Raw genomic sequence first — 18,131 nt, 5'->3', positions numbered from 1 at the left:
ATCCAGAGGACTATCTGGCATCTCCACACTATTCACCATCCAGCGGACTATCTGGCATCTCCACACTATTCACCATCCAGAGGACTATCTGGCATCTCCACACTATTCACCATCCAGCGGACTATGGGGCATCTCCACATTATTCACCATCCAGAGGACTATCTGGCATCTCCACACTATTCACCATCCAGAGGACTATCTGGCATCTCCACACTATTCACCATCCAGCGAACTATCTGGCATCTCCACACTATTCATCATCCAGCGGGCTATGGGGTATCTCCACACTATTCACCATCCAGCGGACTATGGGGCATCTCCACACTATTCACCATCCAGCGGACTATGGGGCTTCTCCACACTATTCACCATCCAGCAGACTATGGGGCATCTCCACACTATTCACCATCCAGCGGACTATCGGGCATCTCCACACTATTCACCATCCAGCGGACTATCTGGCATCTCCACACTATTCACCATCCAGCGGACTATCTGGCATCTCCACACTATTCACCATCCAGCGGACTATTGGACATCTCCACACTATTCACCATCCAGCGGACTATCTGGCATCTCCACACTATTCACCATCCAGCGGACTATCAGACATCTCCACACTATTCACCATCCAGCGGACTATGGGGCATCTCCACACTATTCACCATCCAGCGGACTATCTGGCATCTCCACACTATTCACCATCCAGCGGACTATCTGGCATCTCCTCACTATTCACCATCCAGCGGAATATGGGGCATCTCCACACTATTCACCATCCAGCGGACTATCAGGCATCTCCACACTATTCACCATTCAGCGGACTATGGGGCATCTCCACACTATTCACCATCCAGAGGACTATCAGACATCTCCACACTATTCACCATCCAGCGGACTATCAGGCATCTCCACACTATTCACCATCCAGCGGACTATCTGGCATCTCCATACTATTCACCATCCAGCGGACTATCGGGCATCTCCACACTATTCACCATCCAGCGGACTATGGGGCATCTCCACATTATTCACCATCCAGAGGACTATCTGGCATCTCCACACTATTCACCATCCAGAGGACTATCTGGCATCTCCACACTATTCACCAACCAGCGGACTATCAGACATCTCCACACTATTCACCATCCGGAGGACTATCGGACATCTCCACACTATTCACCATCCAGAGGACTATCTGGCATCTCCACACTAATCACCATCCAGCGGACTATGGGGCATCTCCACACTATTCACCATCCAACGGACTATGGGACATCTCCACACTATTCACCATCCAGCGGACTATCAGACATCTCCACACTATTCACCATCTAGCGGACTATCAGAGATCTCCACACTATTCACCATCCAGCGGACTATGGGTCATCTCCTCACTATTCACCATCCAGCGGACTATGGGGCATCTCCACACTATTCACCATCCAGTGGACTATGGGTCATCTCCTCACTATTCACCATCCAGCGGACTATGGGTCATCTCCTCACTATTCACCATCCAGCGGACTATGGGTCATCTCCTCACTATTCACCATCCAGCGGACTATGGGGCATCTCCACACTATTCACTATCCAGTGGACTATGGGACATCTCAACATCATTCACCATCCAGAGGACTATGGGACATCTTCACACTATTCACCGTCCAGCGGACTATCGGACATCTCCACACTATTCACCATCCAGCGGACTATGGGGCATCTCCACAATATTCACCATCCAGAGGACTATGGGGCATCTCCACACTATTCACCATCCAGCGGACTATGGGGCATCTTCACACTATTCACCATCCAGCGGACTATCTGGCATCTCCACACTATTCACCATCCAGCGGACTATGGGGCATCTCCACACTATTCACCATCCAGCGGACTATCAGACATCTCCACACTATTCACCATCTAGCGGACTATCAGAGATCTCCACACTATTCACCATCCAGCGGACTATGGGTCATCTCCTCACTATTCACCATCCAGCGGACTATGGGGCATCTCCACACTATTCACCATCCAGAGGACTATGGGGCATCTCCACCCTACTCACTATCCAGCGGACTATGGGGCATCTCCACACTATTCACCATCCAGCGGACTATGGGGCATCTCCACACTATTCACCATCCAGCGGACGATGGGGCATCTCCACACTATTCACCATCCAGCGGACTATGGGACATCTCCACACTATTCACTATCCAGCGGACTATGGGGCATCTCCACACTATTCACCATCCAGCGGACTATGGGGCATCTCCACACTATTCTCCATCCAGCGGACTATCGGGCACCTCCACACTATTCACCATCCAGCGGACTATCAGACATCTCCACACTATTCACCATCCAGCGGACTATGGGGCATCTCCACACTATTCACCATCCAGCGGACTATGGGGCATCTCCACACTATTCACCATCCAGCGGACTATGGGGCATCTCCACAATATTCACCAATACAGAGGACTATGGGGCATCTCCACACTATTCATCATCCAGTGGACTATCGGGCATCTCCACACTATTCACCATCCAGCGGACTATCGGGCACCTCCACACTATTCACCATCCAGCGGATTATCAGATATCTCCACACTATTAACCATCCAGCGGACTATGGGGCATCTCCACACTATTCACCATCCAGCGGACTATCGGGCATCTCCACACTATTCACCATCCAGCGGACTATCGGACATCTCCACACTATTCACCATCCAGCGGACTATCAGACATCTCCACACTATTCACCATCCAGCGGACTATGGGGCATCTCCACACTATTCACCATCCAGAGGACTATCAGACATCTCCACACTATTCGCCATCCAGCGGACTATCAGACATCTACACACTATTCACCATCCAGCGGACTATCTGGCATCTCCACACTATTCACCATCCAGCGGACTATAGGGCATCTCCACACTATTCACCATCCAGCGGACTATCGGGCACCTCCACACTATTCACCATCCAGCGGACTATCAGACATCTCCACACTATTCACCATCCAGCGGACTATCGGACATCTCCACACTATTCACCATCCAGCGGACTATCTGGCATCTCCTCACTATTCACCATCCAGCGGACTATCGGGCACCTCCACACTATTCACCATCCAGCGGACTATCAGGCATCTCCACACTATTCACCATTCAGCGGACTATGGGGCATCTCCACACTATTCACCATCCAGCGGACTATGGGGCATCTCCACACTATTCACCATCCAGCGGACTATCGGGCACCTCCACACTATTCACCATCCAGCGGACTATCAGACATCTCCACACTATTCACCATCCAGCGGACTATGGGGCATCTCCACACTATTCACCATCCAGCGGACTATGGGGCATCTCCACACTATTCACCATCCAGTGGACTATGGGGCATCTCCACAATATTCACCAATACAGAGGACTATGGGGCATCTCCACACTATTCACCATAGAGAGGACTATGGGGCATCTCCACATTATTCACCATCCAGAGGACTATCTGGCATCTCCACACTATTCACCATCCAGAGGACTATCTGGCATCTCCACACTATTCACCATCCAGAGGACTATCTGGCATCTCCACACTATTCACCAACCAGCGGACTATCAGACATCTCCACACTATTCACCATCCAGAGGACTATCGGACATCTCCACACTATTCACCATCCAGAGGACTATCTGGCATCTCCACACTAATCACCATCCAGCGGACTATGGGTCATCTCCTCACTATTCACCATCCAGCGGACTATGGGTCATCTCCTCACTATTCACCATCCAGCGGACTATGGGGCATCTCCACACTATTCACTATCCAGTGGACTATGGGACATCTCCACATTATTCACCATCCAGAGGACTATGGGACATCTTCACACTATTCAACGTCCAGCGGACTATCGGACATCTCCACACTATTCACCATCCAGCGGACTATGGGGCATCTCCACAATATTCACCATCCAGAGGACTATGGGGCATCTCCACACTATTCACCATCCAGCGGACTATGGGGCATCTTCACACTATTCACCATCCAGCGGACTATCTGGCATCTCCACACTATTCACCATCCAGCGGACTATGGGGCATCTCCACACTATTCACCATCCAGCGGACTATCAGACATCTCCACACTATTCACCATCTAGCGGACTATGGGTCATCTCCTCACTATTCACCATCCAGCGGACTATGGGGCATCTCCACACTATTCACCATCCAGAGGACTATGGGGCATCTCCACCCTATTCACTATCCAGCGGACTATGAGGCATCTCCACACTATTCACCATCCAGCGGACTATGGGGCATCTCCACACTATTCACCATCCAGCGGACGATGGGGCATCTCCACACTATTCACCATCCAGCGGACGATGGGGCATCTCCACACTATTCACCATCCAGCGGACTATGGGACATCTCCACACTATTCACTATCCAGCGGACTATGGGGCATCTCCACACTATTCACCATCCAGCGGACTATGGGGCATCTCCACACTATTCACCATCCAGCGGACTATCGGGCACCTCCACACTATTCACCATCCAGCGGACTATCAGACATCTCCACACTATTCACCATCCAGCGGACTATGGGGCATCTCCACACTATTCACCATCCAGCGGACTATGGGGCATCTCCACACTATTCACCATCCAGCGGACTATGGGGCATCTCCACAATATTCACCAATACAGAGGACTATGGGGCATCTCCACACTATTCATCATCCAGTGGACTATCGGACATCTCCACACTATTCACCATCCAGCGGACTATCAGACATCTCCACACTATGCACCATCCAGCGGACTATGGGGCATCTCCACACTATTCACCATCCAGAGGACTATCAGACATCTCCACACTATTCGCCATCCAGCGGACTATCAGACATCTCCACACTATTCACCATCCAGCGGACTATGGGGCATCTCCACACTATTCACCATCCAGAGGACTATCAGACATCTCCACACTATTCGCCATCCAGCGGACTATCAGACATCTCCACACTATTCACCATCCAGCGGACTATCTGGCATCTCCACACTATTCACCATCCAGCGGACTATCAGGCATCTCCACACTATTCACCATTCAGCGGACTATGGGGCATCTCCACACTATTCATCATCCAGTGGACTATGGGGCATCTCCACACTATTCACCATCCAGCGGACTATCGGGCACCTCCACACTATTCACCATCCAGCGGATTATCAGATATCTCCACACTATTAACCATCCAGCGGTCTATGGGGCATCTCCACACTATTCACCATCCAGCGGACTATCGGGCATCTCCACACTATTCACCATCCAGCGGACTATCGGGCATCTCCACACTATTCACCATCCAGCGGACTATCGGACATCTCCACACTATTCACCATCCAGAGGACTATGGGGCATCTCCACACTATTCACCATCCAGCGGACTATCTGGCATCTCCACACTATTCACCATCCAGCGGACTATCAGACATCTCCACACTATTCACCATCCAGCGGACTATGGGGCATCTCCACACTATTCACCATCCAGCGGACTATCTGGCATCTCCACACTATTCACCATCCAGCGGACTATCTGGCATCTCCTCACTATTCACCATCCAGCGGACTATCGGGCACCTCCACACTATTCACCATCCAGCGGACTATCAGGCATCTCCACACTATTCAGCATTCAGCGGACTATGGGGCATCTCCACACTATTCACCATCCAGCGGACTATCAGACATCTCCACACTATTCACCATCCAGCGGACTATCAGGCATCTCCACACTATTCACCATCCAGCGGACTATCTGGCATCTCCACACTATTCACCATCCAGAGGACTATCGGGCATCTCCACACTATTCACCATCCAGCGGACTATGGGGCATCTCCACACTATTCACCATCCAGAGGACTATCTGGCATCTCCACACTATTCACCATCCAGAGGACTATCTGGCATCTCCACACTATTCACCATCCAGAGGACTATCTGGCATCTCCACACTATTCACCATCCAGCGGACTATGGGGCATATCCACATTATTCACCATCCAGAGGACTATCTGGCATCTCCACACTATTCACCATCCAGAGGACTATCTGGCATCTCCACATTATTCACCATCCAGAGGACTATCTGGCATCTCCACACTATTCACCATCCAGCGGACTATCAGGCATCTCCACACTATTCACCATCCAGCGGACTATGGGGCATCTCCACATTATTCACCATCCAGAGGACTATCTGGCATCTCCACACTATTCACCATCCAGAGGACTATCTGGCATCTCCACACTATTCACCATCCAGAGGACTATCTGGCATGTCCACACTATTCACCATCCAGCGGACTATGGGGCATGTCCACATTATTCACCATCCAGAGGACTATCTGGCATCTCCACACTATTCACCATCCAGAGGACTATCTGGCATCTCCACACTATTCACCATCCAGAGGACTATCTGGCATCTCCACACTATTCACCATCCAGCGAACTATCTGGCATCTCCACACTATTCATCATCCAGCGGGCTATGGGGTATCTCCACACTATTCACCATCCAGCGGACTATGGGGCATCTCCACACTATTCACCATCCAGCGGACTATGGGGCATCTCCACACTATTCACCATCCAGCAGACTATGGGGCATCTCCACACTATTCACCATCCAGCGGACTATCGGGCATCTCCACACTATTCACCATCCAGCGGACTATCTGGCATCTCCACACTATTCACCATCCAGCGGACTATCTGGCATCTCCACACTATTCACCATCCAGCTGACTATCGGACATCTCCACACTATTCACCATCCAGCGGACTATCGGACATCTCCACACTATTCACCATCCAGCGGACTATCTGGCATCTCCACACTATTCACCATCCAGCGGACTATCAGACATCTCCACACTATTCACCATCCAGCAGACTATGGGGCATCTCCACACTATTCACCATCCAGCGGACTATCTGGCATCTCCACACTATTCACCATCCAGCGGACTATCTGGCATCTCCACACTATTCACCATCCAGAGGACTATCTGGCATCTCCACACTATTCACCATCCAGCGGACTATTGGGCATCTCCACACTATTCACCATCCAGCGGACTATCTGGCATCTCCTCACTATTCACCATCCAGCGGACTATGGGGCATCTCCACACTATTCACTATCCAGCGGACTATGGGGCATCTCCACACTATTCACCATCCAGCGGACTATCTGGCATCTCCTCACTATTCACCATCCAGCGGACTATGGGGCATCTCCACACTATTCACCATCCAGCGGACTATGGGGCATCTCCACACTATTCACCATCCAGCGGACTATGGGGCATCTCCACACTATTCACCATCCAGAGGACTATGGGGCATCTCCACACTATTCACCATCCAGCGGACTATCGGGCATCTCCACACTATTCACCATCCAGCGGACTATCAGACATCTCCACACTATTCACCATCCAGTGGACTATGGGGCATCTCCACACTATTCACCATCCAGCGGACTATGGGGCATCTCCACACTATTCACCATCCAGCGGACTATGGGGCATCTCCACACTATTCACCATCCAGCGGACTATGGGGCATCTCCACACTATTCACCATCCAGCGGACTATCAGACATCTCCACACTATTCACCATCCAGCGGACTATGGGCCATCTCCACACTATTCACCATCCAGCGGACTATCAGACATCTCCACACTATTCACCATCCAGAGGACTATCTGGCATCTCCACACTATTCACCATCCAGAGGACTATCTGGCATCTCCACACTATTCACCATCCAGGGGACTATCTGGCATCTCCACACTATTCACCATCCAGCGGACTATCAGACATCTCCACACTATTCACCATCCAGAGGACTATCGGACATCTCCACACTATTCACCATCCAGAGGACTATCTGGCATCTCCACACTATTCACCATCCAGCGGACTATGGGGCATCTCCACACTATTCACCATCCAACGGACTATGGGACATCTCCACACTATTCACCATCCAGCGGACTATCAGACATCTCCACACTATTCACCATCTAGCGGACTATCAGAGATCTCCACACTATTCACCATCCAGCGGACTATGGGGCATCTCCACACTATTCACCATCCAGCGGACTATCGGACATCTCCACACTATTCACCATCCAGCGGACTATCTGGCATCTCCTCACTATTCACCATCCAGCGGACTATATGGCATCTCCACACTATTCACCATCCAGCGGACTATCTGGCATCTCCACACTATTCACCATCCAGCGGACTATAGGGCATCTCCACACTATTCACCATCCAGCGGACTATCGGGCACCTCCACACTATTCACCATCCAGCGGACTATCTGGCATCTCCACACTATTCACCATCCAGCGGATTATCTGGCATCTCCACACTATTCACCATCCAGCGGACTATCGGGCATCTCCACACTATTCACCATCCAGAAGACTATCGGACATCTCCACACTATTCACCATCCAGAGGACTATCGGACATCTCCACACTATTCACCATCCAGAGGACTATCGGACATCTCCACACTATTCACCATCCAGCGGACTATGGGGCATCTCCACACTATTCACCATCCAGAGGACTATCAGACATCTCCACACTATTCACCATCCAGCGGACTATCTGGCATCTCCACACTATTCACCATCCAGCGGACTATAGGGCATCTCCACACTATTCACCATCCAGCGGACTATCAGACATCTCCACACTATTCACCATCTAGCGGACTATCAGGCATCTCCACACTATTCACCATCCAGCGGACTATCTGGCATCTCCACACTATTCACCATCCAGCGGACTATAGGGCATCTCCACACTATTCACCATCCAGCGGACTATCAGACATCTCCACACTATTCACCATCTAGCGGACTATCGGACATCTCCACACTATTCACCATCCAGAGGACTATGGGGCATCTCCACACTATTCACCATCCAGCGGACTATCGGACATCTCCACACTATTCACCATCCAGAGGACTATGGGGCATCTCCACACTATTCACCATCCAGCGGACTATCTGGCATCTCCACACTATTCACCATCCAGCGGACTATCAGACATCTCCACACTATTCACCATCCAGCGGACTATGGGGCATCTCCACACTATTCACCATCCAGCGGACTATCTGGCATCTCCACACTATTCACCATCCAGCGGACTATCTGGCATCTCCTCACTATTCACCATCCAGCGGACTATCGGGCACCTCCACACTATTCACCATCCAGCGGACTATCAGGCATCTCCACACTATTCAGCATTCAGCGGACTATGGGGCATCTCCACACTATTCACCATCCAGCGGACTATCAGACATCTCCACACTATTCACCATCCAGCGGACTATCAGGCATCTCCACACTATTCACCATCCAGCGGACTATCTGGCATCTCCACACTATTCACCATCCAGAGGACTATCGGGCATCTCCACACTGTTCACCATCCAGCGGACTATGGGGCATCTCCACACTATTCACCATCCAGAGGACTATCTGGCATCTCCACACTATTCACCATCCAGAGGACTATCTGGCATCTCCACACTATTCACCATCCAGAGGACTATCTGGCATCTCCACACTATTCACCATCCAGCGGACTATGGGGCATATCCACATTATTCACCATCCAGAGGACTATCTGGCATCTCCACACTATTCACCATCCAGAGGACTATCTGGCATCTCCACATTATTCACCATCCAGAGGACTATCTGGCATCTCCACACTATTCACCATCCAGCGGACTATCAGGCATCTCCACACTATTCACCATCCAGCGGACTATGGGGCATCTCCACATTATTCACCATCCAGAGGACTATCTGGCATCTCCACACTATTCACCATCCAGAGGACTATCTGGCATCTCCACACTATTCACCATCCAGAGGACTATCTGGCATGTCCACACTATTCACCATCCAGCGGACTATGGGGCATGTCCACATTATTCACCATCCAGAGGACTATCTGGCATCTCCACACTATTCACCATCCAGAGGACTATCTGGCATCTCCACACTATTCACCATCCAGAGGACTATCTGGCATCTCCACACTATTCACCATCCAGCGAACTATCTGGCATCTCCACACTATTCATCATCCAGCGGGCTATGGGGTATCTCCACACTATTCACCATCCAGCGGACTATGGGGCATCTCCACACTATTCACCATCCAGCGGACTATGGGGCATCTCCACACTATTCACCATCCAGCAGACTATGGGGCATCTCCACACTATTCACCATCCAGCGGACTATCGGGCATCTCCACACTATTCACCATCCAGCGGACTATCTGGCATCTCCACACTATTCACCATCCAGCGGACTATCTGGCATCTCCACACTATTCACCATCCAGCTGACTATCGGACATCTCCACACTATTCACCATCCAGCGGACTATCGGACATCTCCACACTATTCACCATCCAGCGGACTATCTGGCATCTCCACACTATTCACCATCCAGCGGACTATCAGACATCTCCACACTATTCACCATCCAGCAGACTATGGGGCATCTCCACACTATTCACCATCCAGCGGACTATCTGGCATCTCCACACTATTCACCATCCAGCGGACTATCTGGCATCTCCACACTATTCACCATCCAGAGGACTATCTGGCATCTCCACACTATTCACCATCCAGCGGACTATTGGGCATCTCCACACTATTCACCATCCAGCGGACTATCTGGCATCTCCTCACTATTCACCATCCAGCGGACTATGGGGCATCTCCACACTATTCACTATCCAGCGGACTATGGGGCATCTCCACACTATTCACCATCCAGCGGACTATCTGGCATCTCCTCACTATTCACCATCCAGCGGACTATGGGGCATCTCCACACTATTCACCATCCAGCGGACTATGGGGCATCTCCACACTATTCACCATCCAGCGGACTATGGGGCATCTCCACACTATTCACCATCCAGAGGACTATGGGGCATCTCCACACTATTCACCATCCAGCGGACTATCGGGCATCTCCACACTATTCACCATCCAGCGGACTATCAGACATCTCCACACTATTCACCATCCAGTGGACTATGGGGCATCTCCACACTATTCACCATCCAGCGGACTATGGGGCATCTCCACACTATTCACCATCCAGCGGACTATGGGGCATCTCCACACTATTCACCATCCAGCGGACTATGGGGCATCTCCACACTATTCACCATCCAGCGGACTATCAGACATCTCCACACTATTCACCATCCAGCGGACTATGGGCCATCTCCACACTATTCACCATCCAGCGGACTATCAGACATCTCCACACTATTCACCATCCAGAGGACTATCTGGCATCTCCACACTATTCACCATCCAGAGGACTATCTGGCATCTCCACACTATTCACCATCCAGGGGACTATCTGGCATCTCCACACTATTCACCATCCAGCGGACTATCAGACATCTCCACACTATTCACCATCCAGAGGACTATCGGACATCTCCACACTATTCACCATCCAGAGGACTATCTGGCATCTCCACACTATTCACCATCCAGCGGACTATGGGGCATCTCCACACTATTCACCATCCAACGGACTATGGGACATCTCCACACTATTCACCATCCAGCGGACTATCAGACATCTCCACACTATTCACCATCTAGCGGACTATCAGAGATCTCCACACTATTCACCATCCAGCGGACTATGGGGCATCTCCACACTATTCACCATCCAGCGGACTATCGGACATCTCCACACTATTCACCATCCAGCGGACTATCTGGCATCTCCTCACTATTCACCATCCAGCGGACTATATGGCATCTCCACACTATTCACCATCCAGCGGACTATCTGGCATCTCCACACTATTCACCATCCAGCGGACTATAGGGCATCTCCACACTATTCACCATCCAGCGGACTATCGGGCACCTCCACACTATTCACCATCCAGCGGACTATCTGGCATCTCCACACTATTCACCATCCAGCGGATTATCTGGCATCTCCACACTATTCACCATCCAGCGGACTATCGGGCATCTCCACACTATTCACCATCCAGAAGACTATCGGACATCTCCACACTATTCACCATCCAGAGGACTATCGGACATCTCCACACTATTCACCATCCAGAGGACTATCGGACATCTCCACACTATTCACCATCCAGCGGACTATGGGGCATCTCCACACTATTCACCATCCAGAGGACTATCAGACATCTCCACACTATTCACCATCCAGCGGACTATCTGGCATCTCCACACTATTCACCATCCAGCGGACTATAGGGCATCTCCACACTATTCACCATCCAGCGGACTATCAGACATCTCCACACTATTCACCATCTAGCGGACTATCAGGCATCTCCACACTATTCACCATCCAGCGGACTATCTGGCATCTCCACACTATTCACCATCCAGCGGACTATAGGGCATCTCCACACTATTCACCATCCAGCGGACTATCAGACATCTCCACACTATTCACCATCTAGCGGACTATCAGGCATCTCCACACTATTCACCATCCAGAGGACTATCTGGCATCTCCACACTATTCACCATCCAGCGGACTATGGGGCATCTCCACACTATTCACCATCCAGAGGACTATCAGACATCTCCACACTATTCGCCATCCAGCGGACTATCAGACATCTCCACACTATTCACCATCCAGCGGACTATCTGGCATCTCCACACTATTCACCATCCAGCGGACTATCAGGCATCTCCACACTATTCACCATTCAGCGGACTATGGGGCATCTCCACACTATTCATCATCCAGTGGACTATGGGGCATCTCCACACTATTCACCATCCAGCGGACTATCGGGCACCTCCACACTATTCACCATCCAGCGGATTATCAGATATCTCCACACTATTAACCATCCAGCGGTCTATGGGGCATCTCCACACTATTCACCATCCAGCGGACTATCGGGCATCTCCACACTATTCACCATCCAGCGGACTATCGGGCATCTCCACACTATTCACCATCCAGCGGACTATCGGACATCTCCACACTATTCACCATCCAGAGGACTATGGGGCATCTCCACACTATTCACCATCCAGCGGACTATCTGGCATCTCCACACTATTCACCATCCAGCGGACTATCAGACATCTCCACACTATTCACCATCCAGCGGACTATGGGGCATCTCCACACTATTCACCATCCAGCGGACTATCTGGCATCTCCACACTATTCACCATCCAGCGGACTATCTGGCATCTCCTCACTATTCACCATCCAGCGGACTATCGGGCACCTCCACACTATTCACCATCCAGCGGACTATCAGGCATCTCCACACTATTCAGCATTCAGCGGACTATGGGGCATCTCCACACTATTCACCATCCAGCGGACTATCAGACATCTCCACACTATTCACCATCCAGCGGACTATCAGGCATCTCCACACTATTCACCATCCAGCGGACTATCTGGCATCTCCACACTATTCACCATCCAGAGGACTATCGGGCATCTCCACACTACTCACCATCCAGCGGACTATGGGGCATCTCCACACTATTCACCATCCAGAGGACTATCTGGCATCTCCACACTATTCACCATCCAGAGGACTATCTGGCATCTCCACACTATTCACCATCCAGAGGACTATCTGGCATCTCCACACTATTCACCATCCAGCGGACTATGGGGCATATCCACATTATTCACCATCCAGAGGACTATCTGGCATCTCCACACTATTCACCATCCAGAGGACTATCTGGCATCTCCACATTATTCACCATCCAGAGGACTATCTGGCATCTCCACACTATTCACCATCCAGCGGACTATCAGGCATCTCCACACTATTCACCATCCAGCGGACTATGGGGCATCTCCACATTATTCACCATCCAGAGGACTATCTGGCATCTCCACACTATTCACCATCCAGAGGACTATCTGGCATCTCCACACTATTCACCATCCAGAGGACTATCTGGCATGTCCACACTATTCACCATCCAGCGGACTATGGGGCATGTCCACATTATTCACCATCCAGAGGACTATCTGGCATCTCCACACTATTCACCATCCAGAGGACTATCTGGCATCTCCACACTATTCACCATCCAGAGGACTATCTGGCATCTCCACACTATTCACCATCCAGCGAACTATCTGGCATCTCCACACTATTCATCATCCAGCGGGCTATGGGGTATCTCCACACTATTCACCATCCAGCGGACTATGGGGCATCTCCACACTATTCACCATCCAGCGGACTATGGGGCATCTCCACACTATTCACCATCCAGCAGACTATGGGGCATCTCCACACTATTCACCATCCAGCGGACTATCGGGCATCTCCACACTATTCACCATCCAGCGGACTATCTGGCATCTCCACACTATTCACCATCCAGCGGACTATCTGGCATCTCCACACTATTCACCATCCAGCTGACTATCGGACATCTCCACACTATTCACCATCCAGCGGACTATCGGACATCTCCACACTATTCACCATCCAGCGGACTATCTGGCATCTCCACACTATTCACCATCCAGCGGACTATCAGACATCTCCACACTATTCACCATCCAGCAGACTATGGGGCATCTCCACACTATTCACCATCCAGCGGACTATCTGGCATCTCCACACTATTCACCATCCAGCGGACTATCTGGCATCTCCACACTATTCACCATCCAGAGGACTATCTGGCATCTCCACACTATTCACCATCCAGCGGACTATTGGGCATCTCCACACTATTCACCATCCAGCGGACTATCTGGCATCTCCTCACTATTCACCATCCAGCGGACTATGGGGCATCTCCACACTATTCACTATCCAGCGGACTATGGGGCATCTCCACACTATTCACCATCCAGCGGACTATCTGGCATCTCCTCACTATTCACCATCCAGCGGACTATGGGGCATCTCCACACTATTCACCATCCAGCGGACTATGGGGCATCTCCACACTATTCACCATCCAGCGGACTATGGGGCATCTCCACACTATTCACCATCCAGAGGACTATGGGGCATCTCCACACTATTCACCATCCAGCGGACTATCGGGCATCTCCACACTATTCACCATCCAGCGGACTATCAGACATCTCCACACTATTCACCATCCAGTGGACTATGGGGCATCTCCACACTATTCACCATCCAGCGGACTATGGGGCATCTCCACACTATTCACCATCCAGCGGACTATGGGGCATCTCCACACTATTCACCATCCAGCGGACTATGGGGCATCTCCACACTATTCACCATCCAGCGGACTATCAGACATCTCCACACTATTCACCATCCAGCGGACTATGGGCCATCTCCACACTATTCACCATCCAGCGGACTATCAGACATCTCCACACTATTCACCATCCAGAGGACTATCTGGCATCTCCACACTATTCACCATCCAGAGGACTATCTGGCATCTCCACACTATTCACCATCCAGGGGACTATCTGGCATCTCCACACTATTCACCATCCAGCGGACTATCAGACATCTCCACACTATTCACCATCCAGAGGACTATCGGACATCTCCACACTATTCACCATCCAGAGGACTATCTGGCATCTCCACACTATTCACCATCCAGCGGACTATGGGGCATCTCCACACTATTCACCATCCAACGGACTATGGGACATCTCCACACTATTCACCATCCAGCGGACTATCAGACATCTCCACACTATTCACCATCTAGCGGACTATCAGAGATCTCCACACTATTCACCATCCAGCGGACTATGGGGCATCTCCACACTATTCACCATCCAGCGGACTATCGGACATCTCCACACTATTCACCATCCAGCGGACTATCTGGCATCTCCTCACTATTCACCATCCAGCGGACTATATGGCATCTCCACACTATTCACCATCCAGCGGACTATCTGGCATCTCCACACTATTCACCATCCAGCGGACTATAGGGCATCTCCACACTATTCACCATCCAGCGGACTATCGGGCACCTCCACACTATTCACCATCCAGCGGACTATCTGGCATCTCCACACTATTCACCATCCAGCGGATTATCTGGCATCTCCACACTATTCACCATCCAGCGGACTATCGGGCATCTCCACACTATTCACCATCCAGAAGACTATCGGACATCTCCACACTATTCACCATCCAGAGGACTATCGGACATCTCCACACTATTCACCATCCAGAGGACTATCGGACATCTCCACACTATTCACCATCCAGCGGACTATGGGGCATCTCCACACTATTCACCATCCAGAGGACTATCAGACATCTCCACACTATTCACCATCCAGCGGACTATCTGGCATCTCCACACTATTCACCATCCAGCGGACTATAGGGCATCTCCACACTATTCACCATCCAGCGGACTATCAGACATCTCCACACTATTCACCATCTAGCGGACTATCAGGCATCTCCACACTATTCACCATCCAGCGGACTATCTGGCATCTCCACACTATTCACCATCCAGCGGACTATAGGGCATCTCCACACTATTCACCATCCAGCGGACTATCAGACATCTCCACACTATTCACCATCTAGCGGACTATCGGACATCTCCACACTATTCACCATCCAGAGGACTATGGGGCATCTCCACACTATTCACCATCCAGCGGACTATCGGACATCTCCACACTATTCACCATCCAGAGGACTATGGGGCATCTCCACACTATTCACCATCCAGCGGACTATCTGGCATCTCCACACTATTCACCATCCAGCGGACTATCAGACATCTCCACACTATTCACCATCCAGCGGACTATGGGGCATCTCCACACTATTCACCATCCAGCGGACTATCTGGCATCTCCACACTATTCACCATCCAGCGGACTATCTGGCATCTCCTCACTATTCACCATCCAGCGGACTATCGGGCACCTCCACACTATTCACCATCCAGCGGACTATCAGGCATCTCCACACTATTCAGCATTCAGCGGACTATGGGGCATCTCCACACTATTCACCATCCAGCGGACTATCAGACATCTCCACACTATTCACCATCCAGCGGACTATCAGGCATCTCCACACTATTCACCATCCAGCGGACTATCTGGCATCTCCACACTATTCACCATCCAGAGGACTATCGGGCATCTCCACACTATTCACCATCCAGCGGACTATGGGGCATCTCCACACTATTCACCATCCAGAGGACTATCTGGCATCTCCACACTATTCACCATCCAGAGGACTATCTGGCATCTCCACACTATTCACCATCCAGAGGACTATCTGGCATCTCCACACTATTCACCATCCAGCGGACTATGGGGCATATCCACATTATTCACCATCCAGAGGACTATCTGGCATCTCCACACTATTCACCATCCAGAGGACTATCTGGCATCTCCACATTATTCACCATCCAGAGGACTATCTGGCATCTCCACACTATTCACCATCCAGCGGACTATCAGGCATCTCCACACTATTCACCATCCAGCGGACTATGGGGCATCTCCACATTATTCACCATCCAGAGGACTATCTGGCATCTCCACACTATTCACCATCCAGAGGACTATCTGGCATCTCCACACTATTCACCATCCAGAGGACTATCTGGCATGTCCACACTATTCACCATCCAGCGGACTATGGGGCATGTCCACATTATTCACCATCCAGAGGACTATCTGGCATCTCCACACTATTCACCATCCAGAGGACTATCTGGCATCTCCACACTATTCACCATCCAGAGGACTATCTGGCATCTCCACACTATTCACCATCCAGCGAACTATCTGGCATCTCCACACTATTCATCATCCAGCGGGCTATGGGGTATCTCCACACTATTCACCATCCAGCGGACTATGGGGCATCTCCACACTATTCACCATCCAGCGGACTATGGGGCATCTCCACACTATTCA

General features: G+C 50.8%; 1 protein-coding gene across 1 annotated transcript in view; it reads right to left on the bottom strand.

Moving 5' to 3' along the window:
• The window catches only part of DENND5A (DENN domain containing 5A), a 173,300-nt gene that overhangs the window by 84,341 nt on the left and 70,828 nt on the right, over positions 1-18,131 (bottom strand). The gene's annotated exons all lie outside the window — the stretch shown is intronic.

The sequence above is a fragment of the Phyllobates terribilis genome, unplaced genomic scaffold, assembly GCF_046119375.1.
Source record: "Phyllobates terribilis strain yellow unplaced genomic scaffold, ASM4611937v1 Scaffold_13__5_contigs__length_258822181, whole genome shotgun sequence".
In the NCBI taxonomy this organism is placed as follows: domain Eukaryota; kingdom Metazoa; phylum Chordata; class Amphibia; order Anura; family Dendrobatidae; genus Phyllobates; species Phyllobates terribilis.
Note: the sequence above shows the minus strand (reverse complement) of the source record. Positions and strands in the feature narration are given on the sequence as shown.